Consider the following 12,442-nt stretch of genomic DNA (forward strand, 5'->3'; position numbering starts at 1 on the left):
TCATCCTCCCATGTTGAATCTTCAGTGGATAAGTTTTTCCACTTAATGAGATACTATGATATTGATCGATTTCATAGCTGTCGAGTTCTTGTTTCTGTGATTGCTTTTGGTTCCAATATATTTTTCCTTCCTCGTCAAGTTTTGGCAATATTGTTTGAATTGGGAGCTTGTCACCTATAACCTTCTTTAAACATGAAACATGGAAAACTGGGTGCACTCGAGAAGCTGTAGGAAGCTCCAATTTGTATGCCATAGTACCAATCTTTTGCAAGACCTTGTACAAACCATAATACTTTGGTGATAATTTATTATCCTTCTTAGCTTGCTTGAGGGACATTTGTTTATATGGTTGTAGCCGTAGGAATACCTAGTCACCTACATCAAAACTTATTTCACTGCAATATTGATCTGCCTATTGTTTCATTCTATTCTGCACCAACGTGAGGTTATCTTTTAAGAGTTGCAGAACTTGTTGTTGATGCTTGATGTGATGTTCCACTGCTTGAACCTTAGAATTTTCTCTTAAATATGATGTGATGGATGGTGGATGATATCCATAAAGTGCCATAAATGGGGTCATTTTTGCTGCAGTATGGAAGGAAGTGTTAAACCACCATTCAACTAGAATCAGCCATTTGACCCACTGTGTATGTTTATCATATACAAAGCAACAAAGATATCCTTCCAAACATTTGTTTACTATCTTAGTTTTCCCATCAAATTGAGGATGATAAGATGAGCTATGAGTTAACTGAGTATCGAGACAAGAAAATAATTATGTCCAAAAATTCCCAGTGAAAATGGGATCTCTGTCGCTTACAATAATCTTTGGGTTTCCATGTAGCTTTTGAATTGTTTCCATAAATGCAGTAGAAACTGTACTAGCTTTAAATGGATGTGATGATGCAAAAATGTGTGCATACTTGGTAAGTCTGTCAATTACCACCATGATGACACTCTTTCCTTCGGACTTGGGTAAACCTGTGATAAAATCCATTGAAACCTCCTCCCAATGTTGGCTTGGAATGGATAAAGGTTTTAATAGACCTGGGGTCTTAATTGTTTCAAGTCAGGTGCCGTAAGTTCCTTCTGTCCGTTAGGTTAGCTCGTTAGGTCAGTGGTTCAAGTCAATAAGCGAAGAGATCTGTTGGCACTGCAAAGAGAACAGTCACTTGCGGTAGTTTCGGGAAGAGAGTAGGCAGTTCAGAGAAAGATTCCCCTTTTCTTACTTCATTTACCCACTTTGAGCAAGTGTGTTTAACTCTCCAATTTAGCGGGTACCAGGGCTACTAATGGAGAACTGATAGGCCACCTTCTCACTCTTCAATTTTCCACTTTGACTAGGAGTACACCGGGTTAGTGTATCAAGTCATAAGGCCAGGTTCTCCCTCTTTCATTTCCCACAGTCGCTCACTAAGCAAGGCCAGTCATCCCAAGCCAGCGTCCTCCCATCCTTTTATTTTGTTGGCAAACCAAACATTCCGCCACAAACTTTTGAATATCTGATTTAAGGCCATCCCAAAAAAATTCCTTCTTAACCTTATGGTAAGTTTTTAAAAATCTTGAGTGTTGTCCTAAGGGAGAAGTGTGCAATTCCATAAGAATATTTTGTTTGAGTTGGGAATTCTTACATAGGTATAAGCAATATTTAGACCATAATGAATCATTTTTCCAGCTAAATGTATCAGATGTACTAGAATCTTGTTGTAACTTTTGAATGAGTGTCCACACTTCTTCATCATTCTTCCATTCCTGCCTTGCTTCGTTTATCCAATCTGGTTGGATAATAGAAATGGCGCACAAAAATTCTTCCACATCCTCATCCTTTCTTGAGAGTGCATTTGCCACAACATTTTTCTTCCCTTTTTTGTAGATGATTTCAAATTCATAACCCAACATCTTTGTGACCATTTTTTGTTGCTCTTCAGAGGATAATCTTTGTTCTAAAAAGTATTTAAGACTATCATGATCCATTTTTACCTTGAAGTGCCTTCCCATTAGGTAGGGTCGCCATTTCTTAAGTGCATGTAGTATTGCCAACATTTCCTTCTCATAAATATCTTTGTGTAAATACTTTCCCTTGATTGGATGACTTTCAAAAGAAATGGTTCTTTCATCTTGCATTAAAACAACACAAATTCCATTTCCTCAAGCATCACATTCCACAATAAATGTTTTTGTGAAGTCCAGCGTAGCTAAGACCGGTGCTTGGCACATTGCCTCTTTAAGATGTTCAAAGGCCTTTGTTGGTTCTAGAGTCCATGAAAATGCATTTTTCTTCAATAATGTTGTTAGAGGTGCTACTATTCTCCCATAATTCTTAACAAACTTGCGATAATAATCTGTCAACCTGAGAAATCCTCACAGATGTTTTATAGATGTGGGGATTTTCCATTCCTTAATGGCTTTAATTTTGCTAGGGTCTACCTTAACACCTTCATGAGATACAATATGACCCAGATATTCCACCTCTTATACTCCAAAGAAACATTTGGAGCTTTTTGCATATAATTGTTTCTCCTTCAATAATTTGAGCACCCTGTCAACATGTTCAACATGATCCTTCTAAGACTTGATGTAGATTAGTATATCATCAAAAAATACTAACACAGATTTTCTAAGGAAGGGTTTGAAAATGGAATTCATCAAACCTTGAAATGTAGAAGGTGCATTGGTAAGGCCAAAAGGCATGACAAAAAATTCATAATGGCCCTCATGAGTTCTAAATGTTGTTTTCGGAATGTCTCCAGTCTTCATTCTAATTTGATGATATCCTGAACGAAGATCCAACCTGGTGAAGTAAATTTATCCATGCAATTCATCCAATAATTCATCAATGATAGGAATGGGAAATTTATCTTTAATCGTGAGCTTGTTGAGCTCCCTATAATCCGGACACATGCACTATGATCCATCCTTCTTGTGCACCAATACTACTGGAGCAGAAAAAGAACTTTGACTAGATTGAATTATACCAACCTCTAGCATTTCTGCAACCATACGTTCAATTTCACTCTTTTGGGCATAGGTATATATGTATGGCCTGATGTTTGGAGGAACACTTCCTGGAATCAAATGAATAGCATGATCATGATCACGAATAGGTGGGAGACCTTTGGGAGTCTCAAATACCTTGGAATGATTGTCCAATACCTTTTAGATATATGGAGAAAGAGATGATTTTGATGTGTGAACCTCTAGAAAACATAATTTTCCAATTACACCTCATTGTTCCTAATTTAGAAGCTTTTTCATACCATTAGAGATGATTATCTTTCTTGGTTTCCCTGCAATACCCCTTAATTAAACTTCCTTTCCTTCCGCACAAAATTTCATGAAAAGTTCTTGAAAATTAAAATCTATTGTACCCAAGGCTTGTAGCCATTGGACTCCTAGTACAACATCATCACCACCCATTGGAATGGAAAGCATTGGGCTATTCAATACATATTCTCCAATGGATAGCTTGATATTATGGCACTTTCTAGAGAAATTTATGGTTCCTCCACTTGCAACCATCACTTGACTCTCTGGTGCTGGATATAGGAAGCAATTCAATTCCTTCGCTATCTTACAATGAATAAAATTATCGGTACTTCCCGAATCAATCAACACTATTACCTTTTTCTTCTTGACATGTCCTTCTATCTTGATAGTTTGAAGAGTGGTAATTATAGCCAATGCATTACAAGATATGGTTGGATTCATTTCTTCTTTATCGAGGGTTTGTTCCTGGAGTATATCCTATTCTTTTGACATTTCTTGTTCCTTTTCTTCCTCCTCTTCACAATCCATGTAGAATAATTTCTTCTTAGCACACTTATGACCTTTAGTGTATTTGCTATCACAACTATAACAAAACCCTTTTCTCTTTTTTCTTCCAATTGTTGTGGTGTCAACCTTGTAGGTTGTGGAAGGCTAGGGGCAACAACACTTCCATATTTATAGTTGTGAGTGGTAGGCTTCCTTGTTGCCATAATTTTGCTTTCCATTTTTCTTGCTAACCTGAATGCCTTCTCCAATGAATCAAGTTCCCAAAGGCAAACATCATGTTGGATATTAGCCTTTAAAGTCCTTATGAACACATCAAGCCTATGCTCCTCTGGAATATCTTTTACCCTTATGTTCAATTTTTGGAAGTCCTCATTGTGCTCCATCATTGAACCCTTTTGTTTGAGATTTATCAATTGGCTAAAAGAGGTGTTGCTTTTTGTATCCTCATAATGTGCTATCATTTCTTCCGTAAAAATTGCCCAAGTGACAATTTGTTTATGAGAGCAAAGCCATTGATACTATACAAACTGATTTGGCTACAAATATAAAGTTGCAATACGTACCTTTTGTGTGTTTTGCACATTATGGAGATCGAAAAATTGCTCCATCTGTAGTATCCATGTTTCTGGATCCTTGCCATCAAACTTCCTCATATAGATTTTTGGAACATGATGGGTCTTCAATCCAACATTGGAGGCTATGAAATCATGAATAACATTTCGTTTGTTCTCATCATGAGTTTACTTTACTACCCTTTCACCATTAATGACCATTTCTTGTAGCAACTTATTCAAATTCATCCTCAATTCTTCCATCTTATCATCCATGCCATTCATCTTAACTTCTACACCTTTCTTTAAACCATCCATCTTAGCTTCCATGCCATCCATCTTAACTTGCATGCCATTCATATTAGCTCCCATGCAATTCATCTTGGCTTCATTTACCTTTAGTGAGAGTGAAATTTGGTGTACTTGGTCTTGTAATTTTGATATATCATGTTGCATTTCTTCCTCTTCTTCACGAGTCATGCTAGAGATTTTAGGTTGCTTACTAGGTGTTTCCATTTTCTTTCTTCGCGGCATTAATTAATGCTAATAATTCTTCACTATTCCTTTTGAATTCCTTCAAACTAATTTTTCAAACCAATCTTATGCAAAATTCAAAAAAACTACACACCTTTTTTTCACTTTGTAAGAGCTCGATATTGAATACGTTGTATTTTTGTAACCGCAGATCTCAAATATCTAAAATCCCATCTTGCGGTAGCACTTTGAGTCCTATTTCTAACCCCACAAGTCTGATCAATATTGGATTCTCCAAGGAAGAGTTATGCCAAATCTCCCACAGTGACCTGATTATAGAATAGTTCAGTAGAGTGAACTTGTATAATGTGCCACATGTCACTGTTTCGACCTTAGTACCTGAAACTGATGCACAGAAAACTATAGGCTGTCCTCTTTCTGAAACTTCTTACGAAATTTAAATCTAATGCTCAAAACAAAAGTGATGACAATTTTACCTAGGTCACTTGTTTGTAATGTAATTCAGTATTCTTCAAAAATGCTAACTTCCTCAGATCATATCTCCGCGAATATAGCGAGACAAGCTTTGAAATTTAGAACAAAAGTTTAGAAGGATTTCAGCCCAAATGGGTTTTTGTTTTAGCTTCTGAAACATCGCAGAAAAAAGGTTATAGCGAAAATTCCACGATGACCTGTTTGGAGCAGAGAAACCCTAGAATCCAAAGCTCTGATACCAAATGTTAGGAAACCAGCTCACACAAAGATAGAAAATATAGATCAACACCTTAGAATTCAACCTCTTTGAGGGGGAAACCTCCTTTACATTACACAAATTAACAATTCTTGGATGATACAAATGGCTAAACCTCCCTTCTATATATAGGAGTCTAAGGGGTCACAATGTAATCAAGCTGACATAACAGTGATAACATAAGACCACAAAAATAACAATAGTGGGTTTCTATTGGGTATACTAATAACAATATGGGGAAAATAGGGGCACAATAATAACAATAAGGGATACAATGACAATAGTAATGGGGGAATCACTAGTATTATAGGGGCCTAACACTCCACACTTCCATCCACTGCTTTCTTTACCTTGTAAATCCATCTAGAACTCACCACTGACTTGTTTGTTGGTCTTGGGACTACTTCCCAAAAATTGTTTCTGATAATGGAGTCATACTCCTCAACCATGGAAACAACCTATACTAGTTTCTACACTAATTCCTTGAATGAAGATGGCTCAATCTCTACACTCTCACTCATCATAGCCATGTAGCTAGTGTACCAATCTGGTCACCTCCTCTGCTTGCACTCTGATGTTGGTCCTCCCACATTCTCTCTAGCATCATGCATCAATATGTTAGCCTCTAAGGTGCACTTCCTTCCATCTCTAGAAGTCTCTACATTAGTGGGTGTTTCCACTCTTTGCTCCTTTGCATGTGGTTGCTCCACATCATCTTGAGGTTCATCCTTTGGAGATAAAATCTCCTCATCTACATGTAACTGAAGCTACCTCTCAAGAGAACATCTCATGGCCTTTTCTTCATCAAACTTCACATCTATATGAACCATTGTCATCTTGTTGGATGGAAGGTACACCCGATAGTTGTGAGGTGTATCAGTGTACCCCACAAATATACCCAAATCAGTTGTTGGCTCTAGCTTTTTCCATGCATCCTTGGTAACATGACAATAGATTGATGAACCAAAGATCCTGAAGTGTGCCACATCTGGTTTCTTACCTAAAAAAACTTCTTCTGTTGTATTCATCCTGAGAATTCGATGAGGGCTTCTATCTAGAAAATAAACAATTGTGATGCATGCTTTGGCCCACAAGTGTGACGGTAGGCCTTGATCATGTAACAATGCTTGTGTTGCTCCCACATACTTATGTTCTTCCTTCCAGCCACCCCATTCTGTTGTTGGTTATGACATGTTATTAACTCTCGTTGAATGCCTTCTGATGCACAGAAGTTCTTGAATTCATTTGACACATATCTCCACCGTTATCACTTCTAAGAGATTTAAATTTCTTGCCAGTATCTTTCTCGACATGTTCTTTAAATTCAAAAAACTTAACGAATGTCTGATCTTTCTTCTGCATGAAGAAAGTCCAACACTTATGAGAAAAATCATAAAAAATTATTACATAATACTTGTTCTTGGTTGTGGATGTTGTCGAGATTGGTCCACACACATCTAGTGAACTCTATCAAGGATAGCTTGCACTCGACTTTATTTATGATGAAAAGAAGATTTAATGTACTTTCCCAATGTACACCCTTTACATGTGTCTCTCTGCTCTAGTGTACCGTTGAGAAGTATTGTAGAAATTTGTTGCATGATATTCAGAGCTCTGTGGTGCAAGTGACCCAATCTTTTATGCCACAACTCACTGACGTCCCGGCTCTGCACCTTCTTTGCTTTAGTGCTCAAAGCAGTGCAGTATTCTACATCCAATTTGTATGGGTTCTTCACCCAAAGCCCAATCCACTTCACCTGTCTTGAGGATATGTGATGAATGAAATCCTTTCCCTTACTAAATATCACATCTTATCCATGGTCCTCCAACATGGAAACTAAAACAAAGTTCTTCTTCAAACCTGGAACATACATGACATATTTTAGTGTGAGAGACGAACCAAACTCCCTCTGAAAGGTAACAATACCAATGACGGTCGTGCTATACCTCCCATCATCTCCCATCTTGATGTGCACCTTGAGTTCCTTCTCCTCCAAGTCACTGATTAACTCTTTTGTTTCCGACCATATGGAATGAGGCTCCACTATCCAAGTACCACACACTACCCATCACCAATGTCACCATGCAAGCAATGAGGGTGAAATATAGTTTGCATTTTGAAGCAAGAGCTTCACCTACTGCTCCTCCTAAGGGCTTCTTACTGGCCTTCTTGTGTGGACACTTTGTGGCATAGTGTCCCAACTCATGAGAGTGAACAAATTTAATCTTTGACATGTCCTTCTTCTTTTTGCCCTGACTGGAATCTGATTTGGAATAGGATGACTTCCCCTTCCATTTCTTTGCCTTTCCATCTAAGGCACAGATCTCCTCATCATCATGCTTGGATGAGGATCCATCTTTGGTGTTCCGTCAGACCTCTTCCAAGTCATACCACAATTGCTCCCACTCTAGTAGTTTCTGTCTCCATTAACTGAGTCATAGTAGTTGTGCCACCTCTTGGGAAGTCCTAGAAGCAAGGAAAATTTTAAGGATGCAAAATTATCTTGAATTTTAAAAACATTGGCGAATATCACTAATCCCTAATATGCAAACTATAAAAATTTTATTGATGTATTTGTAGAATAATTCAAATTTATAATGATTTTATATATACTCTCATATAATGTTGGCAATTTTTAAGGTAAAATAATTTTATATTGTAAAATTTGGGCAAATCATTTTTATAAAAAAATGGAATTTAACAAATCTTTTTTTTAGAAAATCATGGAAATTTAGCCCACCTATGAATATTAGCCCCTAAAATTTTCCATGCCTAGAAGTGTTAGGCTCACCAGACCTTCTTCAGGAATAGTAACACCAACACTTCCGAGCTCATCCTGACATTGGCTGAACCTTGTAAAGTACTTCGGTATTGAGTCTTCTTTCTCCATATTGATCTTTCTGATCTTGTACTTCAATGCCAGTTTCCTATGGTCACTACTACTTTGAAATAGGTCTATCAATGCCTTCCACATTGCAAATGGATTTTCCTTACCATGGAGGTTTGAGACAATATGATCTTGAACTCCTTCTAGGATAATCCTTCTCAACTTTTCCACACACTTTCTCCACTCTTCCAGATCCTTAGCATCGGATGTTGGAGGCTTCAGGATATCATGATATATGAATTCCTTCAGCGTGTTGTCTTCCAACACTACCTCCATCATGTCCTTCCAAGGAATATAGTTCGAACTACCCTCAAGGGAATATTCAAGTCTCAATCTGTATAACGACATCCTGCTAGCTCTTGAAGTATGATACTATAAATTAGATTTCTCCTAAAAAAGAAAAACTCGTATTCTCCTCTTCTATAGTGATTTCAGCTCTGATACCATGTAGAAATTCCTTATAGATTCATACTGCAGATTTTAATATGCTAAAACAATTGAATTGAATCTAATCTACTCATCAACAGAAACAATAATTAATTGATATAAACAAAAACACAAAGATACAGTGAATACAGAACTTCAATTCATTAATAACAAAGTACTAAAAATTGTTTGCATGCAGAATGGAAATAAACTAGCTCAGGCAATGGTAGCTTGTCTCTAAGAAGAGGTTTGGAAGCTAAATGTCTGATGAATTGTGTTACAATGAATCTCAAAGGCCTATTTATTATTTAAAAACATAACCCTAAGAGATGAAGCGCCAAAATTTTGTGTGTCCTGCTGGGGTAAATGGGTACATCAACTTCCCGGGGTTGTAAATTTGGCATAAAATCTTCATATGACGTGTATGATACCTCGTTAGAAATATTTATTCGAGGACTAAAATTTTCAACTCCAAACCCCTATCATAAATTATCAGGTTGCCTATTTTCCAAAAACAATTTCATTTAGGGCCTCAAAATGGCTTTGAAAGTTTAGGACACAAAAAACTGCCAAAAATAGTAAATTGTGCTACAATTAAGGAAATTGAAATAAAAAATGGTGGGGGTCCAAGTTGACTAGGTGGATGGCCACCAATATCCACCTGGATCTCCAATATCTTAGTTAACTAATCAATTTACTAAAAATATCCCTAGTCATGCATGGAATTTGAATTTCTTAACTGAGGTGGAGGAAAAGGAACATTGTAATTCTCAATTATATACTAGTTCAGTCTATAGGTTTTGTATTGGAGTAGTTGATCGATTCCTCTTGGATTTTCACAAGGAAATATGGAATTCTCCTATTTTTTAGGGGTTGATTTCCTCAAGGATTGTGCAAGGAAATAGGACAAAGGTTGAGGCCTATTTTGGAAAAGTGTTGGTTAGAGCAGGTCAGAGAGCAGGAGATTAATACTGCATTGCAGGTGTAGCTTCAAGGATTGAAGATGCCATTGTAATAGATACTTATTCTCATCTGATTTAATGAAAAATAGAGGACAGGTTTTTCCCAGTTGGATCGAATAAAAATATTGTGTTCATTATGATTGAATGGTTGCATGTCATTGCATGTGTTTCTATTGTATGTTTTCCTTTCCATAGATTGAGTAGAAGAAATATGTGCCAATTGTTTTTATTCTTAATTCATTAGAAGCTGCAAATTTTGAGTTATTTCTACATGGTATCATAACTATTGAATAATACATAGAAACCAAGTTCCATATCTTCTCTCACAAAAATTTCAAATACCATATTTTGGTGTAGGAATTTTCTTTAGTGCAAGAACAATGTCCTTTTATGGATTGAGGCTTGAGTATGCATTGGAGGGAACCTCAAATTTTTATGCTTGTAAAGATAAGATGGAAGTTGTGCTAGATGACAATGGATTATTAGAACACACACAAACTGATATTCCAAAACCACCAGCATCAGATGCACAACAACTGGCTCAGTGGAAGAAAGATATTGAAAAATCTAGGAGTATTGTCCTAGAGGGTGTTAAATATCATGTGCTTTTGAGTTTGCATGGCAAGAATATTGCTTATTCAATGTGGAAAACTCTCATAGAGATATTTGAAAGTAGCAATGATGCCAAGAAATTGGCATTGAAAGACAATCTCAGGAACATTTGAATGCAGAAAAATGAAACCATTGTTAAGTACCTATCCAGATTCACTTAGGTCAAAGATGAACTTGGAGGAGTAGGAGAGACTATGCCACCATCTGAGATTGTGAGCTTAGCAGTCCTTGGTATTTCGAAGTCTTGGCACAACTATTAGGATTCTATTAATGGAAGAGACAAGCTTCCAAATTGGGATAGAATTTGGTATGATTAGGTGTAGGAGAATATTAGAAGAAACACTAGAGATGGTGTCACATCCATATCTGATGAGGAAGAAGATTGTTCTCTAGTTGGAAAAGTAAAGAATGACAAAGGAAAGAAGGCCCAAGAAAAGGCAAAACCTAGCCAAAACCATGGTAAGTGGAAAAACCTCGGTAAAATTAAATGCTTTCACTGCCATGAGTGTTGACACTATACATCCAATTGTCCACATAAGAAATTTGGTAAAGAGCCTACAACAGGATTAGGAGGAGATGCTCTTGCATCACAATTTGAGTTGTATTTCACCCTCATTTCTTACATGTAAAGAAATAGAGAGAGGGAGCGTTATTTTTGTTACAATACATTCTAATGGAGCATGATTGGGGTTATGTATAATCATTTTCTTACTAGAGTGTTAAATTGCAGCAAGAAAAGGCTTCATTTGACTTGTGCCTTAGTCAAATGGAGAAATTTAATTTTCCACATCGGTAGGATGACTTGAGTTATAGTTAGTATGAGTGACATGACCAAATCAGTCAATTAAATCAATAAATTCGATTTTGTGGGCAAGAAGTAGAGTTGTGCATGAGGTTATTGCTAAGATCTAGCAATATAGTGGATTTATTGTTAGTTAAACTCAATTATCTAAACTCTGGTCTAGAATGGAGTCAGTAGGAGTTCAGTTGAGTAGTTGTAACTATTGTTAACTCACTAATCTCTTAGTTAACTAATAAATTTACTAAAAATAGCCCTATTCATGCATGGAATTTTGATTTCCTAGTTGAGGTGGAGTAAAAGGCACATTGAAATTGTCAATTATATACTAGTTGAGTGTACAAGTTTTGTATCAGAGTAGGTGATCAATTCCTCTTAGAATTGAGCAAGGAAATAGGGAATTCTCCTAATTTTTATGGGTTATTTTCATCAAGGATCGCGCAAGGAAATATGAGGAAGCGTGAAGCCTATTTTGGCAAAGTGTTAGTCAGAGAAGGAGATCGGTATTGCAATGTAGGTGTAGCTTCAAGGATTGAAGTTGTCATTGAAATAGATCCATATTTTCATTTGATTTAATGCAAACCAAAGGAGGGGTTTTTCCCAAATGGGTTCCCCAGTAAAAATAGTGTGTTCATTTTGATTGAATGATTGCATGTTATTGCATTTATTTCATTTGTATGTTTACCTTTCCGCAGATTGAGTAGAATAAATTTGTGTCTATTGTTTTCAGTTTGAATTCATTAGCAGCTACAAAATTCAAGTTATCTCTACACTCTCTTGTGCTATTTGGGAAACCTTTTTGTTCCTTCAAGTGAATGTGAAAAGATGATCTAGGATGCACATTATAGTCATGAGTTAGGGCACTTTGGTGTGGAGAAGAAAGTAGTGGTACCTCAAAAGTATTTCTACTAACCAAATATTCCATCGGTATATCAAATAATCCATTGCTTGAATCATTAATAAAATAAACATTAAGAAGCAAGGGCTATACACTCCTTTACCTACCTTAAACTAGCCTTGGGATTCAATATCCATGGATTACGTGTCAAGTTTTATCTCCACCAAGCACAATAATAATAGTTTGTTTGTAGTTATCGACTAGTTCTCTAGGATGGTCATTTTGGCACCATGCAAGTATAACAACCAAAGCCACTGCTAAAATCTTCTTTGAGAATGTTTGGGTTCATTTTTAACTTCCTTGAACG

The sequence above is a fragment of the Pinus tabuliformis genome, chromosome J, assembly GCF_031772625.1.
Source record: "Pinus tabuliformis cultivar Carrire ecotype Pingquan chromosome J, CPIR1, whole genome shotgun sequence".
Lineage (NCBI taxonomy): Eukaryota > Viridiplantae > Streptophyta > Pinopsida > Pinales > Pinaceae > Pinus > Pinus tabuliformis.